Consider the following 21,313-nt stretch of genomic DNA (forward strand, 5'->3'; position numbering starts at 1 on the left):
GACAAGACTTTCCTAGGAGTTCAGGGCATTTCCAGGGGTAGTTTCATGACCCTGGTGGTAGTATGAACCTCCATCTGTACTGTGAACCTAAGAAAACATATATTTGACAAGGCTTTCATAGGAGATTTGGGCACTTCCAGGGTAGTTTATGACCCCAGTGGTAGTTTGACCCTTTCTCTGTACCAAGAACCTAAGAACACGCATATTTGACTAGGCTTTCATAGGAGTTTAGGGCATTTCCAGGGTTAGTTTTATGACCCCAGTGGTAGTTTGACCCTTTCTCTGTACCAGGAACCCCAAAACACAGACATGAGAACCCAGTTAACCTCATTTTTGACCTCTGGAACTTGTCAACATGGGAGGCGGAAACTTCTCATCCCACCAACCAGACACTGTGATGATCCCATTGATGTTTCAGGAACCCTCGTGTGTCCCACCGTGACCTGCCGGGGATCAACCCGGAGCTGTGGACGGAGCGCGTGTCAGGTGGGGTCGGCAAGACTCATATTGACATCAGGGCAGCTGGCATATCACCCTGTGTCATGCACCTGTACCAAGGAAGGGGTGAGTGATGTGTGTGTGTTTTCCTTGCTAGAGGGGTGAGGAAGGGTGACAAGAGTGAAGGGTGAGAGGTATGTGTTTGTCCTTGCTATAGGGGGGTGAGGAAGGGTGACAAGAGTGAAGGGGTGAGTGATGTGGGGGGTGAGGAAGGGTGACAGAGTGAAGGGGTGGGTGATGTTTGGGGGTGAGGAAGGGTGACAAGAGTGAAGGGGTGAGAGATATGTGTTTGTCCTTGCTATAGTTAGCCTGTTCTCACGCCAAGCATCTGCTAGTGAAGTCTTTCTCCTCGGGTGCACCTTCTGAAAGCCCCGGTCCATGTTCAGATGTTTCCGTACCGTGCCACTATTCATAGTCAAAGTTACCCTGTTCTCACGCCAAGCATCTTTCTTTCTCTTTAAACATGAAATTATTGTACCGTGTGGGGACCCAGCAGCCTCCTGGTACTGAAGGGAAGTGTGTAGTGTTCTGTATAGGTTACGTATATGCAGTTACGGGTATGTGGTACCTAACATTGGGACCTGTTTGGGTGAGCTACGAGTGCGGATCTTTGCTCTCTATCTCCAGAGTCTGTGTAGTCAACTGTAAGTCAGATTATACTGCTTACTGTACCAGGAATTACCTTCTGAATAAAGCCTCTATTCTTGAACTTAATGATGCCACAGTTTGCTTGTTTGAAAAGCTGTTATGACTGTTTCCCAAGGCCACAGAAGGCTAACCGGGTTTTCATGGGTGGTTTAACCGTTCATTGTGCAGAGGAGTGCAAAACTATCACCAGATCAAAGCAACTAGATATATCACCTTACGGCTCAATAACATCTTGAAAACGAAAAAAAAAAGCTGTAACTTGCTTTAAAAGTAGCCTGAAAAATGTACCTAAGTCAATTATATCTAAAAAAGTGTCCGGAGATTAGCTAAATGGGTTTGGGGCAAGATAAAGTCATAGGTGTGGCCCTTAAGTTTATTTATAAGACTTCATAGTACAGATACAGTTCACATCTTCCGTGACTGGCTTACAGCAGAGTCCACAGAGAAAAGTACAAGTCATCAGAGTTGACTAACGACTTCTTTCCCTCAGCAGAATTGAATGGCTGAACGGACATCTCTGGCGTCTTGGTCTGCCTGCGGCACACTGCACACTCTGGAAGAAAGAACACCAAGATGTCAAGTTCCTGCAGAATCAGCCTCTTAGTGAAGAAAATGTGCCTTATTTATTTAATAAATAATTGACAAAAAAATAATTTTGTATTTATTTTAGAAAAAACTATATGGCTCACTTTTTGCAATACTATACAATAAGTATATCACGCAATAAGTTAGCCATATATATATATATATATATATATATATATATATATATATATATATATATATATATATATATATATATATATATATATATATATATATATATATATATATATATATATATATATATATATATATATATATATATATATATATATATATATATATATATATATAAATCATATTTAGGCATATTTATTGCTAACTTATTGCATGATATACTTATTGCATAGTAATGCAATATATATACAATTCCTTACACAGTGAGTGAGTGGAACATGATATATATTCACAGCGTGGTCTTAAACATAGCTATAGACAGTAGCAGGCACCAGTATGACGTTCCTGGGAGTGTATATGAACCCAATTCCTTACACAGTGAGTGAGTGAGTGAGCCATGACCAGGAACATGATATATATTCACAGGGTGGTCATAAACATAGCTATAGACAGTAGCAGGCACCAGTATGACCTTCCTGGGAGTGTATATGAAGCCAATTCCTTACAGAGTGAGTGAGTGAGTGAGCCATGACCAGGAACATGATATATATTCACAGCGTGGTCTTAAACATAGCTATAGACAGTAGCAGGCAAAAACAAACATCCCAATGTACGTCCCCCTGCAGGTGGTCGTGGCCTGCTTGGGGTTTGATTCTCTTGCACCATCTGTACAAGCATCAGTAATAGCCTTGAAGGTGGGTATTCCAGTGCTTGGCTGGGTTTAGTGTTGCTGTGCTGAGAAGACTGAAAGTGAAGGCTGCAAGGCATAAACCAGCTCAATTAGTGTGTAGGTGGTGGAGCCAGTGACCCAGGAAGAGATGCACAACCTGCCCTCATTCACAGCCTGTAGCATACATAACCTTCCTGGGTACACCTATAGCCTGGATGGCACACCCAGCCAAAATGTACTGTTAGGTAAGTTGGCCCCAGTGTTGCCTTATTCTGTCCCTAGTGGTCTGCCCTCCTGTATAAAGCCTGGCAGGTCACTCAAATGGGTACAGGTGTTAGGGCACGCCTGCTAAACCCGAGTCAAGGACTTTCTTTTCTGGTTTTACAACTAAAATAATTTTCTCATGTCCCAGCATACAGTCCTACTTGGGTGTTGCAATTATTACAGGCTTGAAGAAAAGGCAAATAAGAGGAAGAGGAGAAGAGGAGGAGGTGGAGGTATGTGGTAGTTTTTCCACACTCTTAGGAAAGGTCTCTCTCTCTCTCTCTCTCTCTCTCTCTCTCTCTCTCTCTCTCTCTCTCTCTCTCTCTCTCTCTCTCTCTGCTCAAGTTAGTGGCAATGTAGACCCCACAAGACCACCACAAACTCATCATTAAAATTGACTGTGAAGGCCTCAGTCATCGTAAAATAGCACACACGACTGTTGTTTCCATATCTAAAGTATGAATGGGTCTGCAGACATGTAGCCAGGCTCCACTAGTGACAGGCCTCAAAGCCTCGCAGCAGATTTTTAACAGTGTAATCACGGCAGGGTGCATACACTCATTATTAAATAAATACCTATCATCGTCATATATCGTATAGCTATCCACGCTGGTGCAGTATGTCCTTTACGTATTAATTTTGCCAGATATTATAATTCTGTATACTTTTACTGGCAATGAATAGGGATGAGGTCAACCCCAGCATTTAAACTGCCTGAGAATGGTCCATGTTATCAAAGATTTCTGCACCCAAGCACACACATACTTAACATGGCTTTGGTAGTTGTGGGCCTTTCCATGGCTAGTGTTTTGACCCTGGTGGGAGTCTGACAAGGCTCCTGTACCCATAACTCTAAAAAAAATACTCCTGAGAACACATTTTCCTTTTTTTGACATTTAGAAATAACTGGTGTGAGAGTCGGCAGCGTCTCAGAATAGCGATCAATGTCCTGAGTGGAATGGCTTACAGAATAACTGCATCCACAGCACAGTCCCCCCATGGTAATTGTCAATAATCTCTGTAGTGCATTGACGACCTTATGTCAGTGACTCTGTGGTAAGGTACAGTCTGTTTCAGTAGGATATTACAGGTGGTCACGCCTCCTCTTTTTCTCTTGACCAGCTCTGTGGCAGCCAATCACCGCACATAACCCCTCACTCTGCTTCCACCTTGACCGACAGCGTTGTGACTGTGCAGTGTTCTCAGTTTTCTAACACTATCTGGAATACTGCAAGACCTACCTGTGTATGCTAAGTATCACTGCTAGCCTTGACCTATAACATGCATTCTGTAACACAAGACAAATGACTATTTTTTCTTGTAGATGTCACGTGGCGAATGAAGGTATTTTCTTTGTACGCTAAAAACAAGTTTGTATTTCTTTCTATCTACAGTCAAGTTAACAGTGTGCACATATATATGGCTGTCTTCTTGGTCTCATCATAATCCTTGACGTTTTAGGCATATGCGGCCAAACACACACATCTGGCAAGGCTTTTGAAGTGTTGTGGCCCACTACCGGGCTCTCAAGGAGATTTAAGACTGATTTGTACCTGCGACAACTGACTTAATGTTCTGGTACTTCAAGAGTATTTGAAGGAGCTCGTAGTTGGGGTGATGAAACGTTGTCGCTTTTTATATTTATTTTAACCATCTTAACACTATGAATAACAAGAATAATATAAAACCACTTCAATAAGACCCAGCGGGTTGTCAGGCCTCGCTCACTGCCTGTTAAGGGACGCTTATCGTCCTACTTCAATACTAGTTACAATGCTAACTATTTCTTATCACATATACACTGGATATATACTCTTATAATCTAAACAAGACCACTATACTCAATGGACTAGTGCGCTTTCCTTTACGGTACAACACTTCACTTTCTACTCACGACAGCATAGATGAACACATGACACATGTTGTGTCTAAAAATTAGAGGGACACGTGAGTGTCAGTCAGAATTATTTCGAGTTCTGCCCCGAGTACTCGAGGAACCCCTTATATGGGCGATTGCCTACGTCACTATACGTCATTACTACGTCATAACTATTGACAGGGTACAAAGGCTCCTGAACTGAGGTGCACTCCTGACCCTATGATATTGTCACATCCTCTATGGTTATAGTACATAAGAGTGAATATTCATGAGTAGTGTTATTCTACATGGCTTCCGTTTACATGATTCTCGTCCTTATAGCCTTTGGCGTGGTGCTGTCGTTGGGTGAAGTGGGCGGTTTCAGGGAAGCCGGCAGAGCGCCAGCTGTATGGTGGCCTGAGACGCCCTTTGGCTCCCTGTGTGTTTCAATAATGATTTGTTCTTCCCACTGTCACCTCGCTGTGCTGTGTTCTTCAAATTGTTCTTAAGTTGGATGTATTCTAACGTTCTATGTCGCTTTCGTCTTCCTTATTTATTTGTGATGTTTGTACTGGGTCAGGTGATGTTACTGCGTCTGTGTTTGTAGATGCAGCACCCTGCGGGGCACCACAGAAGGAGTTCTTCAGGGGAAGCTTTATCTGGCAGTTAATACTTCATGGTGATGTGAGGTGCACAGATACTGTTTTCCTGCACTCCGAGCACTGGCAAGGCAGAAGCAAGCTTACTCCTTCAGTGCAATGATTGGCTGTTACTTGGCCAGGCAAGAGTATGAGGGGGTGTGCCTGCCACCGTACTTACCACCAGAATGACAGCATATTACGTATGGGAAAAAACACCTATATGATGAGGAATTATCAGCACAACCAATTATTATATTATGGATACGTAAGTGATATCTTCCCAGCACAGCACAATGCTTTGAAGCGACAAGCCTCAGCAGTGCATATGTCCTAATACCGAGTCCTGGCACCTTCACAGAGCAGGAGTACACAAGGCTGACACACTGGGAGGAGTGTCTCAAAAGTGTTGGTCTGTGTATCTCAGAATGCATGGAGAAGTTTTTGGTGAGTGTACCCACGGGAGCTTCACCCTGCCTGCCATGTCTACCCGGTGTGGCGTTGAGTCTCGCCCCCTCATGTGGTTTGTCCCATCATGATCTGCGCATGGCGGAACCCAAATTTAACTATGACTGAGTAACTAAGTGTGAAGAAGCACCACCCAAAGAGTGATGCACAGCGGAAGAGGTCAAAACAATTGTATTGCCGCGGCGACTAAGCCTGATGGGCCAGCAGCCTCCCATAACTCCCTCTGCCAGGGGGGGGGCACCTCTTTGGCCGACTGGTGAAGGAGTGGCTCTCTCTTCTCGCTGGTCGTGGGTTTGGTCCCCGGCACCGGCAAACCTTTCCTTGTCTGGATTAATTTCTCGTGTGTTTGGTTACACGCGGTGGTCACGTTGGAGTGGAGAAAAGAGTAAATTTCGGCATTTCAGAACATGAATAGGAGGAATTGTTGACATCCTAGTTATATACATACATACAGTGATGGGATTCAGCCGGTTCGCAAGAACCTGTTCTTGGAATTTCTTTAATCCTGAGAAGCGGTTGTTACTGTCAGCTTAAATCAGGGGTTCTCAATTTTTCCCCCATGAACACCTTTTACTTATAACTTATTTTGGTAAACCCCTCACAGATCTGTTGCTGGCTTTTGAGAGTCAAAACACGACTAAACCAGACTGGATGTCGGGTGGAGCCGAACACGGGTTCAAGACCAATGTGGCATCACCGATTCCAACGAGAGCGCCGTTACAAAGGCTACACCGACAGCAACCGCTGCCAGCTGGTTTTGTTTACTTCACGGCAACCAGCTGTCACACCTGTGTCTTCCTGAAGACAGGCCAGCTGTCACGCCTGTGATAACCTCACAGGACCTCCCAGGGCTCATAATGATCTTCAGACCACTGTAGCTGGTTGGATTTTATTTTATTTTATTTTATTTTTTTGAGGCTGAAACCATTATTTTCTGTAGTCACGCATCACGGCGTAAGGAATGGTGATCTTAAATATGTCAAGATCACTTTGATAACCGTTTGAATCTATAAATATATAGGCATAGGGCTGAGACACAAAATAAGCCCAATAGACTATTGATGCATTCTGATCAATCGTATATTGACAACATTGTCGTGCTGATGGAAAATAGAACAAAGTGGAAGAGGCAAGGCTGAAAGATCATGACTAAAAGACTTAAGCTGAAGCATTTTCCTTAATATTTTCCTTTTCCAGAAGGCAACATGTTAGGTAAATGCAGAATTCAAACACATTTCTACTATAAACTGATATATTACCAAGTAAAGGTTGTAATAAGATGCACAAAATATTTAAAAAATAAGCAATACTAATAAACTAATTAAAAGAGTTTTGAAGCACAGAAAATAAATATTTTATAATTGCAAACAGTGGCTATAAAAATGTTAGCACAACATTATCACAACTGGTTATAGTCTAATGGATAATAACATTTGCAACAACCCAAACATTTTAATAGTCACTAAGCATATACTGTCCGCTCAGCATTAATTAAGCTTTAACCATTAGGAATTTGGACTTTTTTTAAAGTTGGAAAATAACTAAAATCCATAATTTCAATTGCTAGACGTTAGCACCCCAAAGATCAATCTTTGCACTATGTCTGGGCAACCAGCATCATGTTATGCGTCTAGAGACTTTGATAGAACCCATTGTTAGCCAGTCCAGGAGTGAGAGAACCTGTTCTTAAAAATTGAGTCCCACCACTGCATACATACATACATCACTCTTTAATAAAACTATAAATAACAAAGTAAACAAAGCCAGGACAAACCAAATCAGGGGATGAGGCAACGCCACACAGCTACATGGCCTGCGGCTGTGCCTTCACCAACATCCAGGGTAAACTAACTAAAGGAGTTGTCTACACACAGTAACAGTGCTGTGTCCACCATTACTACATGGCCTAAGACTGTACCTTTGGCCACACAGAGAACACAATGAACCCTGGTGGTAGTTTAACCCTTCCTCTGCACCTTGAAGAGAAACACGCATTTAATAAGGCTTTCATAGAGGCTTTGTTTGGCGGAAACTAACTGGACCCCATTTGACTTTGCTGAGGGGGAGTCTGGGTTAGTTTCCTGGTTTAATTATGGGGCTGCTGGGTTTGCTTTCATTTTACAGCTGAATATGCAAGAATTCTATTGATAAGGGTGTTAAGTGTGATTTTTTTTGTAGGTACACAGAAGACCATTTAGGGTAATATTTTATTTTAAGAGGGTGATAGTACTTTTGGGTTTGTGTGAGTACGGGGGACATTGTCTCGCTTACGATGTCATAAACTTGCCTTCAAAAACTTATCTATCAATTATTTATTTTTTGATAGATTCAAAATATTTAGATTTTTATTTTTATAAATTTAAAGAAATAGAAGGGTTTAAATGAAGTAAAATTGATCAGAAAATAGTTTAAAAAGATATTAATCTTGGGAATTTGAGATAAAGGGTCTCATTTTTTCCTGAAGTTTTTATAAATCTCTCCATTATTGGTTTACAATGTTTGGGCGAAGTTTAAACTTCAAAAACTTATTTTGGTGGTTTATGCGTTAAACTGCCGTGTGTAAAAGAAGTCAATTTAACGCTAGGTGTAGACGAGAAATAATTAGCAAGGAATATACACGGAGTTTAATTAACCACTTAGGAAAAAGTTAGAAGCTTCTGGCATCATATTCCTCTTGGCAATAACTTAATTTAACAGTGATTCACCTCTTTTGGGTTTGACTAGAGTCTAAAATTTAGGTCCAAACTATAAAACGCAATTATTGGCTTTCTAATTGGTAAAACCAGCTCAAAAAACTCTTTATGAATGCAACTCACACGTCATGGCATTGCTCTTTATTAAGATCATTCTAAGGCTCTCTGCGGTCACTCATAATAAGAGCAAGTAAGAGAATAAACAGAAAGATTGGACCGCTAAAGAATCAAGAAAAAATGTTAGTCAGATTTAAAGTTTGAAGCGATAGGTAAAGTAATCTATACATCAAAAATTAAGAAAATTCCGGCAATTATAAAGAATCACAAAGAGAAGGGTAAACCCTTTGGGCTCAAATACACATTCATACAGGGAGGTTTTCTCCATCTACAATTGTTTTTAGGAAGTAAAGTTGCTGAAGTTATAACTATGTAGGGATGATAAAGTATAATTGAAATTATCAACATTGTAAAAATCTTTTTTTCAAAAATTAAACTTTCTGATTGGAAGTCAGATATACCTGTTATATTAAAAAAAATTATCCTCCTCATCAATAAATGAAAATGTATAAAAATAATCAAAGAACATGAACAAAATGAAGCATCAGCTTCAAATGGTGTGCAGAGCATTTATAAAGCCACATAAAGCAGACTACTAGTAAGGAAGAGGTTCCAATAATGACATGCAGGCCAGTCACAACCAAGAATGTGGAGCCAAATACTGAATAGTAAGGGAAGCTTCAATATATTCTTCAAGTACTATTGTGAAATAAATCCCTAGAATAATAGCTGGGCCGAGTCTTGGGATGGCTTGGGAGCTTCTCGTGGTGGGCTCATGTTACTGAAGAAGGCTTGTAGTACTTAAGAGGGGAGTTTGAAAAGGATTAAAAGGTTGGATGCCAAGAGGGGTCAATGTATACCAATTTCTTCTGTGGGGGACATCAGTCTTCTATGGAAAAAGGCTCAAAAGTAAGATAAGAAAACTTCTGACACAATAAATAAGATTATACCTCAACGGAGACCTTTGGTACAAGATCCTTGATAAGTGCCTTCAGTATCTGGCCATTAGTAAAGTGGCAACAACAAATTATACCTCAACAGAGACCTTTGGTACAAGATCCTTGATGAGTGCCTTCAATATCTGGCCATTAGTAAAGTGGCAACAACAAATTATACCTCAACGGAGACCTTTGGTACAAGATCCTTGATGAGTGCCTTCAATATCTGGCCATTAGTAAAGTGGCAACAACAAATCTCATGATAAGGAGATTTATATTATGCTGGTGAAATCATGTCACTAAGCCGGTGGCATAACAGAGCCGGTAAGCAGAGGTGGGCAAGTGCGGTACTTAGTGCGGCAGTACCACAAAAAAAGTACTGCACAACAGCACTACCGCAAAATTTATAAAAATAATGCACTACCGCAGACCATACTAAAAAATCCTGCAGTACTTTGAAAACTATCAAAGACGGCATTTACCACGCGGCGGCATGCTGCTGCTGCTGCTGCTCACAGAAAACTTTTTTTTTGCAGTGAATCGGACTCAATCAGTCATCAGAATCAGTGATTCAATCATTCTGACTTTTCAATTATTGTTCAAAATTAAATACTAAATAGACAGACTAAACTACCTCGCTGCCAGTCTTCCTTAACTCGCGCGGTGCCGGACATTTCAACCCTGGACCCGTCCGTGGTGCCGGCAGATGTTTCATTCTTTATTTTAAGCATGTTTCCTTTGTTTGGATAGCCAGGGTAGCCACTCAAGTATTTTTTTATTTTGACTACCACTACCGCAGTACCGCACACTGCGTACCACACTGGGAAAGAAAAAAATGGGACCGCACCACTCCGGAAAAAGTACCGCACTACCACAGCCGCACTGCTGATTTTTCAGTACCGCGCCCACCTCTGCCAGTAAGCAGTCATGGCTACTAGGTGATGGGGCTGAAAACCATGGAATGATGGCACCAGTTAATTTCTCTAGTATAAAGAGTTCTTAAAACTGCAAATACATAGGACTGAATAATAGCAACGGCAGAGTCTAAAATTATAAAGAGTATTTGAGCACATAAAGGATTAAATAGAGAGAGATGTTCCAGTACTTCCTAACAAAGTTAGAAGTAGGTGACCACCGGACGAGTTACTGCTAAAGTACGAATTACTGTGTTTGTAATGGTTTCACAATAAAAGGCATCAAAGGCAAAGCTTGGGAACTAAATGGCCAAATACATGTTTGGTGTGTTTGAGCCATCCCAACGTTATGACTCACAGTGGAGATAGTGGTGTGTCATTATGTGCCCAGATCTACTAAACACATGTTTGGTGTGTTTGAGCCATCCCAACGTTATGACTCACAGTGGAGGAGATATTGGTGTGTCATTATGTGCCCAGATCTACTAAACACATGTTTGGTGTGTTTGAGCCATCCCAACGTTATGACTCACAGTGGAGGAGATAGTGGTGTGTCATTATGTGCCCAGATCTACTAAACACATACAGGAGAAAAGTCCTTAAAATTATTAAAGACAATTAGTCTGAACAAGGCAACAAATAACACAGAGGAGCCATTATGGGAAGGCTGTAAAGGAGCTTTCAATTCTTTATGAAGAGTTCAAATCATTTTCTCCCAGACAAGGATCAGCGAGAAGCTCAGTGAGGCAGCAACACCGTCAAGATAGTGGAAATTCACTTTACTGACAAGTTGAAGATTCTTGGAGAAGGTTCAAAGATGGAGAATATTAATTATAATTTTCAAGATTGAGAAATTGAAGTTTTTCTGTTGTGGGGCAAAAAGCTAATTTTAGAAAAAGGTTTCATATTAAATATAAAGACTAGGAGGAATCTTAGGAGAAAAAGAAAGTTGTGGCATAATTAAGGAATTCATAAAGAATGAATAGGATCACCTCAATAATTAAGCTAAGGTTTAGGGGGGAGGTTTCAATTGATAAAGAAATTTAGTTTAAGAATGAGTTAATACAAGTTCTTTCAATAACAATAGATCTGTGATTCGCTCCACAAATTTCTGAACACTGCCTGTAGAATAGTCCAGGCCGGTTAAAATCTTGATTGATTAAGTCGGCCTGGAATTGCATCTGCTTCAATACCTAGAGATGGGACGGTTCAGGAATGAGTGACTTTGGCTGCAGTAATTAGGACCAAAATTTGGGAAAGTTTTGGAAAGTTTTGTTTAGTGGGCAGCGCAACATCTGTGGTCATATGCCGGAGAGAGACAGGAGGGGAAGGAATTATAGGAGAAGGGAACAGATCCCAGGAGACGGGACACAACCCCCGATTAATACCTGGTACACTGCTGGGTGGACAGGGGCGTAGGGTATCGGAAAAGCAGGCCAAATTTTTCCACTCCGCCCGGAATCAAACCCAGGCTCTCTCGGTTGTGAGCCGAGTGTGCTAGCCACTGCACCACAAGCCCCGCTTGAATTTGGGTATTTATTGGGAGTACAGTCCGGTTATCTACATCTAACAGACAAAATCCTGAGGCTTCTAATTCGTTAAACGGAACTATGTATCAATCAAACTCTACCTGTAAAAACTCTGAGTATTCATATCTTCATTGATGTCCAACTGTCTTAAGAGTTATTGAAGGGTTATTGACTTCATGGAGAAGATATCGGAGGGAAGGAAGACCAATACAAATCAGAATGAAAGCGGGGAGAGATGTTCAAATTACTACTTCAATAGCTGGATTTTCTAGTATAATGTAGCAGTTAATATTACAAAATACAGTTGTTGTTATGTAGCCTACAAATGTTACCATTACTAGTACAATTACTAATATAATATGGTCATGAAAGAAAGTTAATTGTTCTATGAAAGGAGAAGCTCTGTCTTGGAAGTTTAATTAAGTATGCTGCTCACGTTGCCATAAGTTGGTTCTAAAGAAGAGTTTTCTTCCTTATAGGAGCTTAGCCCGGAAGCAGCGACGGTCCAAATTTGTGGCTTTACCGTGTAGCAGTGACAGGCCAAATTTGTGGCTTTACCGTGTAGCAGTGACGGGCCAAATTTGTGGCTTTACCGTGTAGCAGTGACGGGCCAAATTTGTGGCTTTACCGTGTAGCAGTGACGGGCCAAATTTGTGGCTTTACCGTGTAGCAGTGACGGGCCAAATTTGTGGCTTTACCGTGTAGCAGTGACGGGCCAAATTTGTGGCTTTACCGTGTAGCAGTGACGGGCCAAATTTGTGGCTTTACCGTGTAGCAGTGACGGGCCAAATTTGTGGCTTTATCGTGTAGCAACGACAGGCCAAATTCGTGCCATAATATAACCCCCAAAATAGATGATACATAATCTGATCACAAATGCTTTGATATATACGTATTATGAAATGATTTGTGTGAGGGCGATTTTTCTCATTTTTCTCACTTAGAGGGACCATTACGAAACATGATCCCCGCAGCTACCACCACCGGGTTAAATGTCTATCTGCCATTTTACAAGTTAGTACTAAGGGTAATTTCTATGATCTGCTGGGGGGTAAGCATGCTCTCATTCAATTGAAGAGGGTAAGAAAGGAGAAAAACAACGGGGCGGTTAAGACACAAAACCTTCTCAAACAATTAGTAATAGGAATCCTAATGTGGCTACAAAAGAAATTATTGAGCCTAGGGATGACACCATGTTTCAAGTTGCGTATGCGTCTGGGTAATCTACGGCATATAACAAAGAAACACTCCAGCATGCAAGGTGTGGTACCACATGAGTGTCTGCGAGGGAGCCAATCAAGCACTGAACACAATCCATATCACGATACATGGTCCTGCCCTTGTGTGTCGGCCTGGATGTGGAGGCAGCCAACATTCTTTACAACAGTTTGTAATGAAATCAGGTTCATGTGTGGGGGGGCTCCACTCACACAGCTCTTCTGGACAGAGTGGAGGCTAAGGCTCTTCGTCTCATCAGCTCTCCTCCTCATACTGATAGTCTTCTACCTCTTAAATTCCGCCACAATGTTGCCTCTCTTTCTATCTTCTATCGATATTTCCACGCTGACTGCTCTTCTGAACTTGCTAACTGCATGCCTCCCCCCCTCCCGCGGCCCCGCTGCACTCGACTTTCTACTCATGCTCATCCCTATACTGTCCAAACCCCTTATGCAAGAGTTAACCAGCATCTTCACTCTTTCATCCCTCACGCTGGTAAACTCTGGAACAATCTTCCTTCATCTGTATTTCCTCCTGCCTACGACTTGAACTCTTTCAAGAGGAGGGTATCAGGACACCTCCTCCCGAAACTGACTTATCTTTCGGCCACCTCTTTGGATTCTTTTTAGGAGCAGCGAGTAGCGGGCTTTTTTTTATTAATGTTTACTTTTTTTGTGCCCTTGAACTGTCTCCTTTGCTGTAAAAAAAAAAAAAAAAAAAAAAGTTAGTTTTTCAGACATTTTGGGACTAGGCTGCTAGGCCTTATATATATATATATATATATATATATATATATATATATATAGATATATATATATATATATATATATATATATATATATATATATATATATATATATATATATATATATAACAAAAAGCCATGAACATACAATAATGCTATTTATCCTTATAATATGGCACTAGCCATTCCACACCCTAACTGCTTTAATGGAGGAAACAGAATCTTCCAGACAGTTGCATCACAGCCTATTGAATGATCAGTGAGGGTTAATTATTGTATATTATGTCATGTGTTGGTTGTTGGGTTTGTAACTCCATTCCATTCCATTGAGATTAGAGATGCTTGATCGAGTTGGCAGTCGGCCTCCATACCTGGGAGTAAAGCACTTCTTTGAGACGCTGTTTTGCTGGACCCTGACTGGTGGCAGCAGGAAGCTACGTAATGACGGACTCTGCGCCCACACTCCGCCCGCAAGAGGTGCCCCTGACGCTAACCTTCGGCGACGACATCCCCGGCAGCATTCCGGCGTTTCACTACACCAGGGATGCCAACGTCTTGCGAGGGGTGAAAGTGTGGGATAAGCCAGACTACCGGGCTGTCACTACGTCAGCTGCGGGACAGACGGCTGCATACGTAGAGCAACGAGAGCAGCTGAAAGCAGAAGGTGGCCAAACACACTCGACTGCCTGTCATCGACCGCTGACGCTATCGAAATCAGGATCCTGCACTTCGAGGAACAACAATTTGGAGAGGGGCCGAGCGACTTCATGACACGGCTACAACAGTTAGGCTGGATGGCATTCAAGACAGAGAAGCGAGGCTGCACATAATCAAAGAGAAGTGGATGGAAAATGACGAGACTGCAAAGAGTTACACGGCTGTAATGAAGAAAGCCGAGTCGGCTTTGTCCGCAAAGACTGCAACTTCAGCTACAGGCCAATCAGGAGACTCAGTGGGAGGTGGAATCCCTGCGCATACTATGGCCAGACAGCCATCGCTCGGTAATGGACATATGCGAGCTACTGAGGCCGGTGGCAGCAACTCGTCAATTGAACCGACCCACTCCCGGCTCTAGAGTGTCGCCTTCTCCTCCAGCCAGCCGAGGAGCAACCACACATCAGTTATAACAGGGCCGTGGTTGCTACTACTCTTCCATAGAAGAGGCTATGTGAGAACCCTTCCTGGAAACCACCGGGCAGGATTTTTAATGACTCCTGCTATGCACGGCGGGCAGCGACACAGGGATCCTGGATTGCAAAATACATCACTAGTAACCCAAAATTAGAAAAATATCTACTAAATCTGGGAAAAATTAGATGAAATCATTTTTCAACTGATTTCAATAGCCAAGGGATCAACATTTACTAAAAAAGATAGGGCATGTAGAGGTTGGGGAATTTTCTCTACAGGGGTCAAGGTCAACGACCATTCGCTCAAAGCACCCAATCTCCATCCCGCAACTGCAACCTCATAAATCGCGGAACTTGGTAGTGTCAAACTGCACCGAATGGTGTCAAGGAAAGATCTGAAATGTAACCACTTACAAAAAACAATATATTACCTCTGAAATTGAGGTCAAAATATTCAACACGCCAGCATTTGTTAAGAAGTTATCTTATCTCAGGAGAATATAATATTTCATGCAAAAATAGTGACCCTGTTTGAGTTCCCATGGCTGCTTAAAAAAAGTGAATAAGTGGTTTGGAAGAGATCAAAGGTCATTGAGCTTTCTATGTTTAATAAAGCAAAACCCAAACGCACAAGTCTTGATCAGTAAAGATGAGGAACACATGTTGTAAATAAGGTGTTTCAATGTATGATAGTTCATTCTGAGATGAGGTCTCAAGGGTAACAGTCTGCATAAAGTTGCCGATCCTTGGCCGAACAATTTGTATCTGTTTGAGGTTGTGCACAAGCTGGATTGCTAGGTGATGACAGATGAGAGATGTGAGGAGGATGAAGGAAACTTCAAAGCTTACATTGGAAGGGCTAGGAGAGTCTTGTTAATACAAATAGATGACTCTTCTTTATTGGAAGCATTGAATTTGGCAGGATGCTCTTGGCCTGGACATGGAAAACAGGATGGGGGATGGTTACTTCACCAGTGAAATGGAGGAAGCATCAAAGCCACAGCTGATAGCTATGTTCAGGGAAGGTTCATTGATGGTGCAGTACTAGTGTGTGATGGAAGGGATCCAAAGATCATGAACACATGCGTACAATGGCAGGCAGAACAATATCTCATAATTTGGGAGTCCCACCAGAACTGACTGTGTGATAGGGAACAATTTCTTGCCAATGAGGAGAACAAAGAAGCATTTATCAAGACACAGCTGACACTGCACGAGATGACACACTGGTCGTCAAGACAGCTACTGGACTTGTCAAAAGTGTGAGCACTCCTGAAGCTGTTGTTGTTGCCCAAGATTATTAATACTTCTCGTGTACCACCGACCCGTCTACTGCACAAATCTGTTCCCACTCATGGATGGCCTGTATGATATATCGTCAGTAGGAATTAGTGACCAAACTGATCTTTTGTTCAAGTATGCATGGTCAGGCAATGACACTGTATCCATGGACACACAAAGGAGACAATCTACAAATGAGATTTTCCAAGACATGTCACCAACACATACACGAACACTGATTCCTCCACGATGAGCTAAAACATGCAGGTGTCAAAGCAATGCAGGTGTGGCATGTGGAGATACTCCTTCAGAGAAAGCTCCTTTCCTCAAATTTCAGAAGCAAGCTGCAAGATTGATCCTGATAGGCTTCACCCTAATGCAGCAACCCTGCAGCACGCCCTGAGAGTCCAGCTACAGACTGCTGTGTGGCATAATCTCAACACCTCTGTTCTTACGCCTGAGGGAAGAGGATGGGGAGGACAACAAACTTGGACCTAAGATGTTGACATTGCTCCCCAAACCTCCTTAAAGGAAGTTGTTGTAACTGCCATGAAGGGCTAGTCTGTGTAACCATGCTGCTGCTGCTGCTGCCTTGTGTTCCTGCATGTGTTGTGCTCTGATGGAAGGAAATCATTTATTTGGCAATACTTGGTGTAAGTTTAACCTCAAGTCTTTCTCAAATGGCTTCAATTTTGTATTGGCATTTTCAGCATGAATTCTACTGTGTTTGTAAAGTATTTGTGTACAGCTCTGCTCATGATGGTGGGGATGGAAGGGCCGGCCAGATATTTGACCTGACAGAAGACAATTGCAAGCCCTTGGAAGGCTGGTTTGGCATGTTTATGACAGCCACCAAACCACACGTTACTATGATCAATTTACACCAATTTTCAGGCAATCTTTTGTGTACACATTCACAGAGGAATTGGCCATTTATTTTTATTTTTGGAGGTCCAAAGTTAGGCTGTTCTCACCCTCCCCACTAAGCATTTCCACAACAACCATTATAATTTTCTTTATCAATATTCTCCAGAAACAAAATTGGACAAAATGTACAAAAAAGGTCAATGACCTTTAGCTGCCCAGTGAGAGCCCCCACTCCCCAGCTCTTCCTTTTCTTGGAGGGGGTAGTGACACCCAGCCCTCTAGATCACTTTTCTCACATGTGAATTTAAGCACACAAGCTTTCATTGTGAAAATCATGCATTCTTTATGTATATTAGTAATAAATTTGTGAATTTTGACCTTTGAGCCCATTTAAAAGGTCAAGATGTAGTCCCTGGAGTCTCCTCCTGGTTTTTATTCATTTCTCAGAAAATCTCCAATGATATGCATGTCCTATATCTTTTTCCATAAAGACAACTTTATTCTTATTTCTAGAAAAGGTCATTGAACTTTGATCCCTGTATAATTTCCCCCCCAACCTCTACATGCCCTATCTTTTTTTTTGTAAATGTTGACCCCTTGGCTATTGAAATCAGTTGAAAAAACTTTTCATGTAATTTTTCCCCGAGTGGATACTACACCGGAGCGAAGGGAAGGGAAGGGAAGAGAAGGGAAGGGATGTGAAAGAAAGGGATGGAAAGGGAAAGGAAGGGAAGGGATGGGAAGGGGAGGGAAAGGAAGGGATGTGAAGGGAAGGGAAGAGAAGGGAAGGGATGGAAAGGGAAGGGATGGGATGGGAAGGGGAGGGAAAGGAAGGGATGTGAAGGGAAGAGAAGGGAAGGGAAGAGAAGGGAAGGGATGGAAAGGGAAGGGATGGGAAGGGGAGGGAAAGGAAGGGATGTGAAGGGAAGAGAAGGGAAGGGAAGAGAAGGGAAGGGATGGAAAGGGAAGGGATGGGATGGGAAGGAATGGGAAGGGAAAGGAAGGAATAGGAATGGAAGGGAAGGGATGGGAAGGGAAGGGATGGGAAGGGATGGAGAGGGAAGGGATGGAAGGGAAAGGAAGGGATAGGAATGGAAGGGAAGGGATGGGAAGGGATGGAAGGGAAGGGTAGGGTTGGGAAGGGAAGGGTTTGGGAAGGGAAAGGATGGGAAGGGAAGGGGAGGGAAAGGAAGGGAAAGGAAGGGAAGGGAAGAGAAGGGAAGGAAATTATGTATTATTTCAAAAGCCAATTGTTACACCTCTCTCTCTCTCTCTCTCTCTCTCTCTCTCTGCTGTTCACTGTAACAGATAGATTTACTTGTTGAAAACATGTCCTTCCTATTTTCATGTTGGGAACACTAGGTAATTATAATGCATTTCATGTACAGCAAGGTAAGGCTGCACCCGACCCACTCAACTTAGGTAACGATCATGTATCTCTGAGAATTGCAGCAGTGAAGGCATTGTGTGTTTGTGGGTGGGTGTGGCTTGCAAGCTCCTAACAGTGAAGGCATTGCATGCTTGTGGCTGGGTGTGGCTCCTAACAGCTTTGAGAGTCTCGCCCCAGGGCCAGATGTCAGGCCAGGCCACACAACACACAAAATTTGAGGCAAACATTAAGAATGACTGCAAAGGTTTATGAAGCTAATTTTTGGTGTGTAAGGAGTTAGATTCTTGTTCATGATCCTCCAAAAATCTCAAAACTCTACAGTGACTATAAATGCTGAAAATCAACCCCTTGAAATGTCCCCCTCCTATCACCTCAGAAGTGTAAACATTTGTGGAAAAGTGTGTGGCCGTCACTTAATGTCCCTCATGAGATGACCTGAGGGAAATGAATACTCTGAGGGGACAGCAGGAGTTGGAGCATGACCTTGGAATGGAAGAAGAAGACTTTAGCAGAATAGAGAGAGAAGGAACAATTGTAGAATGCAAATGAATCAGAGAAGAGGAAAAGGATTGAGAGAGGAGGAAGAAACAACAGAACAAAATTAACACTCACCAAATGATTCCTCTTCCACCTCCTCCTCCTCCTCCTTGTCTTCTTCTGGCAGTACCTGCATATTAAGTGAGGGATTAATAAGCTGTATAAATATTGATACCTTATAAAACAATACATTCTTTTGACTGTTGCCTAAATTCAACACAATAATGTTACAGCTCTAAGCCTGGCCCCTCAGTCACTCCTTGATAACCCTGTTACCATACAACCCCCTTGGCAACCCTTAACAATCCTAGGCGGGACTTTACACACAAAACTCGCCTCACTTGGGGTCGTCCCTTCCTAACCCTGCACCTTGAAAATTAGCCACTTGACTGTGGATTTCCTACCAGAAGACCTCACCAACCTATAGGAATGGGGTGTCTGTGGCTACAATTCAATGAAGAAAATTTGTAAAGTCCTGCAGCTTGGGAGGGGATATCCAGCACACCAATACCACATGGGAAACACTCCACTATCCACCACAGAGGCAGAGAAAGACATGGGAGTGTATGTCACCAGGCTACCAGTGAAGGGATATCCAGCACACCAATACCACATGGGAAACACTCCACTATCCACCACAGAGGCAGAGAAAGACCTGGGAGTGTATGTTACCAGGCTACCAGTGAAGGGATATCCAGCACACCAATACCACATGGGAAACACTCCACTATCCACCACATAGGCCGAGAAAGACCTGGGAGTGTATGTCACCAGGCTACCAGTGAAGGGATATCCAGCACACCAATACCACATCGGAAACACTCCACTATCCACCACAGAGGCTGAGAAAGACCTGGGAGTGTATGTTACCAGTCTACCAGTGAAGGGATATCCAGCACAACAATAACACATGGGAAACAATCCACTATCCACCACAGAGGCAGAGAAGGACCTGGGAGTGTATGTTACCAGGCTACCAGTGAATGGATATCCAGCACACCAATACCACATGGGAAACACTCCACTATCCACCACAGAGGCAGAGAAAGACATGGGGCTATATGTTACCAGGCTACCAGTGAAGGGATATCCAGCACACCAATACCACATGGGAAACACTCCACTATCCACCACAGAGGCAGAGAAAGACAGGGGCTATATGTTATCAGGCTACCAGTGAAGGGATATCCAGCACACCAATATCACATGGGAAACACTCCACTATCCACCACAGAGGCAGAGAAAGACATGGGAGTATATGTTATCAGGCTACCAGTGAAAGCACACCAATACCATGGGAAACACTCCAATCCACCACAGAGGCAGAGAAAGACATGGGAGTATATGTTACCAGGCTACCAGTGAAGGGATATCCAGCACACCAATACCACATGGGAAACACTCCACTATCCACCACAGAGGCAGATGAATGGTTATCAGGCCCAGCAGTGAAAGCCAAAAAAGCCAAATGTCAGTGTGGCAGGACGTAAAATGTATATATACTGATACCAATACATCGTTACATCCCTAATGGAGTCAGTGTGTGGAGGAAGACATGAGAATGATGAACAACTGGGATAGAGTATGTGATCATCATAAGTGGGAGACCTGGGTCGGTATCATAAGACATTTTGGCTTCTCATATCAGCTATTTCTAAAGGTCAAAGAGTGGGTCAATCAGGTTCCAATGAGTGTTTCCTTAGGTTCACGGTACAGAAGAAGAATCAAACTACCACCAGGGCCATAAAACTAATCCTGCTCAAAACTCCAACGAATGCCTTGTCAAATATGTGAACTTGGGCGACGGAATGTTTAGCTATACGGCCCCTAGTCACCTAGCAACTACCTGACTGACTTACCGGGTGGGAGGGCTGGGGCGTGCTCTCCACCTGGCACAGGATGAGGATGGAGGAGGTGCCCAGGTTGAAGTCAATCAAACCCTCAGGTAACTCACACTTTGTAAGATGCAGGAAGAAAAGCATGATCAGTAGGCAATGAAAAAATATATCAAAATTGTGAAAACTTTCTATTTTTATTTTTATAGCAAAGGGAGGCAGCTCAAAGGCAATAAGGAGAGAGAGAGAGAGAGAGAGAGAAGTTTTGTTTAGTGAACGCAACATATGTGGTCATATGACGGAGAGAGACAGGAGGGGAAGGACTTATAGGAGAAGGGAACAGACCCCAGGAGACGGGACACAACCCCGATTAATACCTGGTACACTGCTGGGTGGACAGGGGCTACGTAGGGTA

The 21,313-nt window shown here is 42.7% G+C and overlaps 1 long non-coding RNA gene across 1 annotated transcript; it reads right to left on the reverse strand.

Annotated features, from left to right (window-relative positions):
- Nucleotides 1-1,618: 1,618 nt before the first annotated feature.
- LOC126993298 (uncharacterized) lies at nt 1,619-21,001 on the reverse strand. Its single transcript, XR_007747596.1, has 3 exons — nt 20,923-21,001; nt 19,139-19,193; nt 1,619-1,699 (listed from the first exon to the last, which is right to left on the reverse strand). It is a non-coding gene; the product is annotated as an uncharacterized LOC126993298 (long non-coding RNA).
- Nucleotides 21,002-21,313: the final 312 nt, after the last annotated feature.

The sequence above is a fragment of the Eriocheir sinensis genome, unplaced genomic scaffold, assembly GCF_024679095.1.
Source record: "Eriocheir sinensis breed Jianghai 21 unplaced genomic scaffold, ASM2467909v1 Scaffold6, whole genome shotgun sequence".
NCBI lineage: Eukaryota > Metazoa > Arthropoda > Malacostraca > Decapoda > Varunidae > Eriocheir > Eriocheir sinensis.